This window comes from Lampris incognitus, chromosome 7, assembly GCF_029633865.1.
Source record: "Lampris incognitus isolate fLamInc1 chromosome 7, fLamInc1.hap2, whole genome shotgun sequence".
Taxonomy (NCBI): domain Eukaryota; kingdom Metazoa; phylum Chordata; class Actinopteri; order Lampriformes; family Lampridae; genus Lampris; species Lampris incognitus.
This window is the reverse complement of record NC_079217.1, coordinates 4,325,064-4,334,596: the sequence shown is the minus strand read 5'-3', so window position 1 is coordinate 4,334,596 and position 9,533 is coordinate 4,325,064.

The following is a 9,533-nucleotide window of genomic DNA, read 5'->3' as shown; positions in this document are numbered from 1 at the left end:
CGCCCTCGTCACTATCGTGGGGTTCAATTTGTTTTGCTCTCTCGACCTGCGCAGCAGCTACTGGCAGGTGGAGCTGAGCCCTGACGAGAGACTGAAGACCTTCTGCGTCATGCCGTTCAGGCTCTGCAATGCACCGGCTATGTTCAAGCGGACAATGGAGAGGGTGCTGATAGACTTACCCTGGAACCATTGCCTCGTGTACCTTGATGACCTGCTGGTACACACCAACAACTTCGACGGAGCCCTGTCCAACCTGCGTGAGGTCCTCTCCGCCCTCCATCGGGCTGGGCTGTGGCTGAACCGTGTCAAGTGTCACCTGCTGAAGAGTCAAGTCAAGTCAGTTTTATTTGTGTAACCCAATATCACAAGTTACAAATTTGCCTCAAGGGGCTTTAAAGCAACACAACATCCTGTCCTTAGACCCTCACATCGGATAAGGAACAACTCCCTAGGAAAAAAAAAACAACCCTTTAACAGGGAGAAAAAACAGGAAGTAACCTCAGGGAGAGCAACAGAGAAGGGATCTCTCTCCGAAGACGGATAATGTGCAATGGATGTTGTGTTACACAATTTACAGATTACAGCATTGAAAGAGGATAACAAAATTATAATGGATTTATAAAATATATGAAGAATATGATGAGGAGGATGCTAAGCAGTGTCCAGACGCCACCTGAAAAACCCAAAATTCAAGCCACGTGACCAACATCACCATGTTAAAAAAAAAAGGATAGGAAAAAAAGAAGAAGAGGGAGATTAAGTTCTTGGGCCACATAGTCAGTGAGCATGGCATAGCCACCGATCCAGCTAAGGTGGCTGCCATCCAAGACTGGCCAACCCCTGCTATCGTCGGTGAGCTGTGAAGTTTTCTGGGCCTGTCATCTTACTACCGCCGTTTAATCCAGGACTTCGCCACCATCACCAGTCCACTCCACCACTTGACTGACAAGGGACAGCCATTCGACTGGGACGACGTCTGTGCTGCAGCCTTCACCCAACAACCCCATGCGGCTCTCACCGAAGCCCCAGTCTTGACCTACCCTGATGACCAACAGTCCATCATCGTGGACACTGATGCCAATAATGTGGGGATCGGAGCTGTCCTCTCCCAGTGGGGAGGAAACGAGGAGCGTACCATGGCCTACTTAAGTCACACCCTGAGTGGGGCGGAAAATAACTACCGTGTCACCCGACGTGAGCTGCTGGCAGGGGTTCTGGCAGTATGACACATCCAGCTGTATTTGCACGGTAGCCACTTCCTCATCCCCACTGACCATGCCTCACTTACCGGGCTACTGAACTTTTAAGTACTCGGAGGGCCAGGTGGCCTGATGGCTGGAGGCCCTTCAAGGGTATCACTTTGAAATACAGCATCGGGCAGAGTGACATCATGGCAATGCCGACGCATTCTCCCGGATCCCCTGTATGGCATTGGAGTGCTGTTACTGCCAGCAGCAAGGAGCGGGGCCAGATGACGCCAATGGTGGTGGCCGTCCAGACTGCCAGCAATGAGGAGAAGTGGTTCCCGTTGACCACGCTGCAACTGAGGCAGCAGCAGGAGGCAGATGTGACCCTGGTGCTGGTGAGGGGCTGGCTGAGATGGGGCGGTGCCCTGAGTGGATAAAGGTGTCAGCGCTGGGGCCAGAGGTAAAGGCCTACCACTCTCAATGGGGCAACTTCAAGCTCCATGATAGGTTGGCGTACTGGAGGTTGCATCCAGACGAAGGAGTGACTTCTTGCCCTGTATGCGCCGTCCCCAGGTTCTCCAGATAGCCCAAGGCTCAGTGGGGACGGGGTACTATGGGAACACCAAGACCCTCCACCACCTTCGGGGGTGGTTCAACTGGCCTGGATGTTGAGAAGATGTGGCGCTGCACATGCACTGCTGTGACTCCTGCACCGCCCAGAAGGGACCGACCCAGCACTCCCATGCCTCACTGCAGCAGTACTTGGCGGGGGCCCCAATGAAGCATGTAGGGGTGGACGTCCTTGGGCCTTTCCCTGTCAGCCAATCCGGCAACCGCTACATCCTCGTGGCTATGGACTACTTCAGAAAGTGGCCATAGGCATATGCGGTGCCGGATCAGAGCACCACCACAACAGCAGAGAGGCTGGTGGAAGAGATGTTCGCCCGCTTTGGAGTTCCTGCCAAGCTCCATAGCAACCAGGAGCGGAAATTCGAGTCCAAGGTCTTCAGTGAGGTCTGCCAGCAGCTGGGGGTGAAAAAGATGAGGACGACACCACTCTATGCTCAAAGTGACGGGCTGGTGGAGTGGTTCAACCACACCCTGGCCATCAAGCTTGCCATCCTCACCAGCCAACACCAGCAGGACTGGGACTGCCACCTGCTCCTAGTCCTGTGGCCCTACCGGACTGCTGTCCAGGAGACCAGCCAGTGTACGTCTGCTGCCCTCATGTTTGGGTGGGAGCTCTGGATACCATTGGACTTGGTGTTTGGGGTCCCGCCTGAGCCTGAGATTGCCAGGGCAAAAGAAATGGACTACTTCCAGAGACTGAGGGATCACCTGCAAGTGGTCCACAACTACACCTACCGGGCCCAGGCCAGCTCTGGGGTATGGCAGAAGAGGGCCTATGACACACGGTGCCTTGGGCACGCCTTTGTCCGAGGAGACAAGGTATGGGTGTATTGTCCTGTTCGCAAAACGGGGATTTCCCCCAAGCGTCGCAGCCACTGGCAGGGGCCCAGTGAGGTCGTGGGCCGGCTGTCTGAGGTGGTGTACCAGGTGTGTATGCCCAGCCAGGGGTGCATGGTGGTGCTGCACCAGGACAGACTCTCCCCATACCGCCCCCTTGCTCTTCCTGTTGTTGGGTCCGGGGGCGACAGTAGCACCCCATGCACTGATCAGTGTGCTTCTCCCCCAGTTGCGCTTCCTGTGAGCCCTAGGCGGCCTGTTCGTCAGTGAAGGCATCCTGGACCTGGACATTTGAAGGATTATGTATTGGGTGATGGGGTCATCGAGGACAACTGACCCCTCAGCTGGGGGCTATGTATCGACCGGAGAGAGTGCTTGCTCTGACTATTGGCAGTTCTGTGCTGGGGGAGCACAAGGGATTCTGGGACTGTAAGTTCGTGTTCAAATTGTTTTAGTTCATGTTTTGGTTATTGTTGTCTTGCTTATTTGGGGGTAATCGCATCATCAGAAATCACCCACCCAAGGTGCTAATCAAACAGGAAGTGGTAATCTGGCAGAGATGCACTTCAAAATAAAAGTCCGTACCATTAAATAATGATACAGCATGGATTTCTCATGTAAATATGCTTGTTAAACATAAACATATTTTAATTAACATATTTACTCATTATTTTTTAACTTATTCACAACCAAGATCAACTGATGGTACAAATTAAGACTGAGAGTAAACATCATTCTATAATATGCACTCTATGGAAGAGCATTGCCTTATGAAAGAATATAATCGTCCATAAATGTTGCTACTGTGGCGGACACCAGGGGCTATGCCTCTCACCCAGCAGGACTTTGAGCTGGGGGCGTGGTTTACGTTCCCGGGCTGGCCGGTGCAGGGTTGTTCCTGCTGCAGTTGGTTTTTGGAGTTGAGGAATAAACATCAAACTCGCCTTGGTCTCCTGTGTTTTTCCTCGTTCCTGCCACACTACAATATAAAACACAATAAACAATATGCATAAATTCATAAGTCCTATTTCCCCTAGGGCGTCCGGGTGGAGTGGCAGTCTATTCCGTTGCCTGCCTACATGGGGATTGCCAGTTCGAATCCCAGCGTTACCTCCAGCTTGGTCAGGCATCTCTACACACAATTGGCCGTGTCTGAGGGTGGGAAGCCAGATGTGGGTATGTGTTCTGGTTGCTGCACTAGGGCCTCCTCTGGTTGATCGGGGCGCCTGTTCATGGAGGCGGGGGGGGACTGGGGGAATAGCGTGATCCTCCCACGCGCTACGTCCTCTGGTGAAACTCTTCACTGCCAGGTGAACAGTCCAGGTGAAAAGAAGCGGCTGGCGACTCCACATGTATCGGAGGAGGCATGTGGTAGTCTGCAGCCCTACCCAAATCAGCAGAGGGGGTGGAGCAGTGACCGGGATAGCTCAGAAAATTGGTTGTCCAACCTTGGGGGTCGTCCCGGGTCTTCCTCTGTGTGGAGTTTGCATGTTCTCCCCGTGTCTGCGTAAGTTTCCTGTGGGTGCTCCGGTTTCCTCCCACAGTCCAAAGACATGTAGGTCAGATGTATCGGCCATACTAAATTGTCCCTAGGTGTGAAAGTGTGTGTGTGTGTGTGTGTGTGTGTGTGTGTGTGTGTGTGTGTGTGTGTGTGTGTGTGTGTGTGTGTCTCGGCCCTGTGATGGCTTGGCGGCCTGTCCAGGGTGTCTGCCCGCCTGCTGCCCAATGACTGCTGGGATAGGCTCCAGCATCCCGCGACCTGAATTCGGATAAGTGGCTTGGATAATGGATGGATGGAAGGCCAAGTACAATTAGGGAGAAAAGAGGGGCGGGGGGGGGGATCCAAAAAAAGTTTGAGAAAGTGACTGCTGTCTTATAAACTCTCCACATATTGGACTTTTGGCAACCCTGGGTGCTTATGTAGGCTCTGAAACCCCCTTATCACACACACACACACACACACACACACACTGACACTTGATCGCACATAGCCTAATCATAACACGACAGAGTAACAGTTTTTCATTTATGCAACAGTGTGTCTGTTCCTGTTCACAGGTCTGTTATCATTAACACTGGCCTCACGTCATCCCTTGGAGCAAAAGAAAGACAAGACAAGAATGAAGATTATTCACAACTTCGCCAGTTGGTTATTTTTGGTGCCTCTCTAATGTTACATAAGCAAAGTCAAAGGAGCTGGACAGGGAAGCACTCCTAGGAGGCAGCTGGGAAAAGCATGTTTGGATTAATACAGGACATGAAGTCCTGTGTTATGATGACCTAATTCAATCTAACAATAATATAATATTCTATTGCACATGAACTCTTTCAAAGCACTGTGAACAAGATAATGCAATAACAAAACCGAGACAGGGCAATATGGCTATCGTGGTTCACAATTTACAAATAACTGAGTGCTTGCACTTTCCTCGGTGTGGTGTCTGCCTTTAAGCAGTTCTTCAGTTTCATAATGGCAGAAATGTGTTTAAAAGTTACTTCAAGCTTCTCGAGTGACTGTTTGTGAGGTCGTTTACAACTAGTTTGTGAGGATGGAGAACGATAATCGTTACTTACGGTCTTATTGTATGATCAAGTACACATCTTTCCTTGCTCAGGCTATGGGTACAGCCAACAAGTCCTCCAACCCACACCACCACATGGGTCGTTTGCCCTCCAATGCGACCCAGAGGAGCGTTTCCTAGACTAGCACCCCTACTGGTGGCAGGAATTATGTCACAGATACGTTTCACCTCTGTGCATTGTGGGTTTTTAAAACAAATTGAGAACAATGGAATATGTAGTCAGTGCATTTTTGTGTTGTTTCACCATCTAGTATAGTAACTAAGATTGCTATTGGCAGTATGTTTACCTACAGTAAAGGTCAAAAGTATTAGCCCCCAAGGAACGATGGAACATTTCCCTAAAATCCTGTCCAATGTTTGCATCATTCATAAAACTTTATATAGTAAAACTTTCATCTATGTTAAGGCCCCTATTTGGTATATTTTGGAATGTAAATAAATCTTCAGGTTTGCTTTATACCAAATGTAGTGAAAATTGAGGTGATCAAAATTATTAGCCCCCCATGTGATTTTTTTGCTTTCAAAACACACCTGACCAATCAATCAGCTTTCAAACCACACCTGAGCAACCAATCAGCACTGAACTTTACTTGGGGGACTCCAGTGAACAGGGCTAGTGGCACGTGAACACTTGATTGAGAGGGACTACTCTTAAATTCTTGGTAAGAAGTAAACTCATCATGCCAAAAAGTAAAGAAATCAGTCTGGAACTCAGAAAGAAGCTAGTGGATGCTCATCTTAAGGGGGAAGGCTATGCTGCCATTTCCAAGCGTTTCAGTGTCTAGAACAGCTGTGCGTTGCATCATTGCAAAGCACAAGGAGACAAATTGTGTTAGAAACAAACCCGGCGTGGTCGAAAGTGCAAGATTTCAAAAACTTTGAAGAGGAAACTAGTCAGAGATGTCAACGACAAAACCCGGATCTCTGCCAAGATGACTGTTGCTGAACTGGCCTCTTCTGGACTTGATGTTTCAAGGAAGACTGTTGTGAGGGCTCTTCATCGTGGTGGGCTTCGAGGTCATCCTCCAAGAAAAACTCCATTGCTCACATAATGGCACAGCAGAGCCAGACTGAAGTTTGCCTGTGAACATTTGAAACATGGGCATGAGTTCTGGAAGTCTGTCCTTTGGTCTGATGAGACTAAACTTGAGCTGTTTGGGCACATGGATGTTGCTTTTGTTTGGTGGAGGAAGGGAGAGGCCTCCAACCCTAAAAACACAGTTGCCCCAGTTAAACATGGTGGTGGGAGCATAATGCTGTGGGCCTGTTTTGCTGCTTCAGGCACAGGAAACCTTGTTCGGGTGCATGGGATCATGAAGAAAGAAGATTATGTTGACATTTTGAAGGATAACGTAAAGAAATCTGCTGCCAGTCTAGCTTTAGGTTGCTGCAGGGTCTTCCGGCAAGACAATGACCCGAAGCATATATCCAAGTTGGTCCAAAACCTTTTGAAGGACACCAAAATCAAGGTCCTGGAGTGGCCCTCTCAAAGCCCAGCTCTCAATCCTATTGAGAATCTGCGGTGGGAGCTCAAGGTTAACGTCCATGCTGGAAAACCACACAATTTGGATGAGCAGGAACAATTTGCCATGGAAGAATAGGCTAAGATCCCTCAAGAGACATGCGCCAACCTAGTTAGGAACTACCATAAGAGGTTGTTGTCAGTTGGGAATCAGAAAGGTTACACTATTGACTATTAATTGTCAGAGGGCTAATCATTTTGGCCTTGTCATTTTTGTTTTTTCTTGTTTCAATCCAGTACATCAGTAAAATATCTTAATCAAGCTTAGTGGAGATTTTGTCTTTGTCCTTTTGGAAGCAGTTAAATTATAAACACTTTTGGTTATGGTCATTTCCATGGAAAAGTGAAGGGTTTTGTTTGATTTCATAAAGGGGGCTAATAATGTTGACCTTAACTGTATGAATAACGTTATAAGAGCTAACTTAACGTTAGCCAAAAGGTAGAAAGTCAGCTAGCGTGGACATTATAACCGCTATGTGACATGAAACTTTGCTTTTATTAATATTCCTTCTCACGAGAGCTTATGGAAGGAGATGCTTATTGTTACAGGGAAGTACCGTGTTATAATTACGGAGGACCACGAGGAAACAGCTTAAAACTTAATTATAGGTTGTAATAAGCTGCTTGTACAAACCACCTATGGGGTTGTTTGTTTGGTGGAGGACTGTCTCAGATTTGCAGCTTGAGGATAATGGTACACTGTAAAAACAAATCGTTACTTACGGTTTTATTGTATGATCAAGTACACATCTTTCCTTGCTCAGGCTATGGGTATGGGGTCGTTTTTTTTGGTGGAGGACTGTCTCACGCTAGCAATGGATAACAAAATATTCAAGCTGGAGTTGTGCTGAAAACCAGCGCCCCCATAATGTGCTTACATGTAAGTGTTGTATTCATGTGCGTCTTGGCTCATGTGCACATTTACATGTGAGCACGGACGTGATTAAATGGGTGGGCACATTCTACGCCATGCACGAGTGTAATCCCTGAAAAAGCCCACACATTATATTTCTCATAAATCGTTTTTCTTAATCCACTACATGCTGGTGTTATTATCCCTGGATAGAATGAGAGGAATCTACGGGAAAAGTCCCTGTGGATAGGCCTTGTAGGTTCCCTGATTCATGAAAAGAGGACTAACACACACACACACACACACATTATTAATATACTTGCCTCTGACAAGTCCTCCAGATCAGTAGAAGAAGAGAAGAGAGAACAAACAAACAACATACGACAGAAAAGAGAGTTCTTTGTGCCACACAACATAGTAAGTAGTATATGATACACCCAGAAATGAGCACAGTATGAATTGTGTCTGTTGTGCATGTGCTCACAACGGAACGTGACCGACTTGCATCGTCTCTGTACAAATGGCGTGCAAGTGTTCATTCATCACGTGCTATTTGGGAAAAACATCTTCTCCATCTTAGGTGGAGGCATACCTTGGTTTTCTGGACACATACTGTGATACTGCTGTTGATTATCTGTCCTCTGTTCATCTCCCAGCCCTGTCTGGATGCTCAGTCATCTGAACCAAAAGGAAATGCTCGACCCGTTCGGCTCAAAGAGGATTTAGTTTTGCAGCAGCAGTATCTGTGCCTGTCTGTCTAAATAGCACAGCCTTATCAACCTGTCCCATGGCTCTCATGTACTGTTTCTGTATTGGTTTACTGGCTATACTGCAGACAGGCCTTTAGTTGTTTGTCTCTTTTTGTCTGTTTTTCTATCTTTTTTGTGATCTGCATGACATGTGGGTATTTGGCAGTAACACATGCCTTGACACTAAATATATATATATATATAGCTGATCCCACCAAGGCCAAGGCATGGACTCTACAAGACATCTGAAGGTGTCCTGTGGTATCTCGCACCACAATATTAGTGGCAGATCCTTCAAGTCCTGCAAGTTGTGAAGTGGAGCCGCTGTGAATTGGACTTGTCAGTCCAGCAAATTCCACATATGCTCAATCGGATTGAGTTCTGGAGAATTTGGAGGCTAGCGCAAAATCTTTAACACTTCAACATGTTCCTCAATCCATCCCTGAACAATGTGTACTGTGTGGCAGGATGCATTATCCTGCTGAAAGAGGCCACTGCCATCAGGGAATACCAATGCCATGATGGGGTGTACCTGGTCAGCAACAATGTTTAGGTAGGTGGCATGTATCAAATTGAGGTCCACATGAATAGCCAGACCCAGGGTTTCCCAGCAGAACATTGCTCAGAGCATCACACTCCCTCCACCGGCTTGTTGTCTTCCCACAGTGCATCCTGGTGCCATCCCTTCCCCAGGTAAACGGCGCACGTGTGCACAGCCATCTATGTGAGCTAAAAGAAAACGGGACTCATCGGATCAGTTCCAATGCTCACATGCCCATTGTAGGCGCTTTCAACGGTGGACAGGGGTCATCACGGGCACTCTGACCAGTCTGTGGCTACGCAGCTCCATACACAGCAGGGTGCAATGCACTGTGTTGTGACGCATTCCTCCCGTAACCATCATTAAAATTTTCTGTGACTTGTGCCACAGTAGACCTTCTGCGAGGTTGGACCAGACAGGATAGCCTTCGTTGCCCTCATGCATCAATGAGCCTTGGGCACCCAACACCCGGTCACCACTGCTGACTGAGAGCACCCTATAAGCCTTGTCGTTTCAGAGATGCTCTGACCCAGTCGTCCGGCCATAACAATTTGGTCCTTGTCAAAGTCGCTCAGGTCTTTACCACTGCCCATTTCTCCTGCATCCAACATGTTGACTACGAGAACTGATTG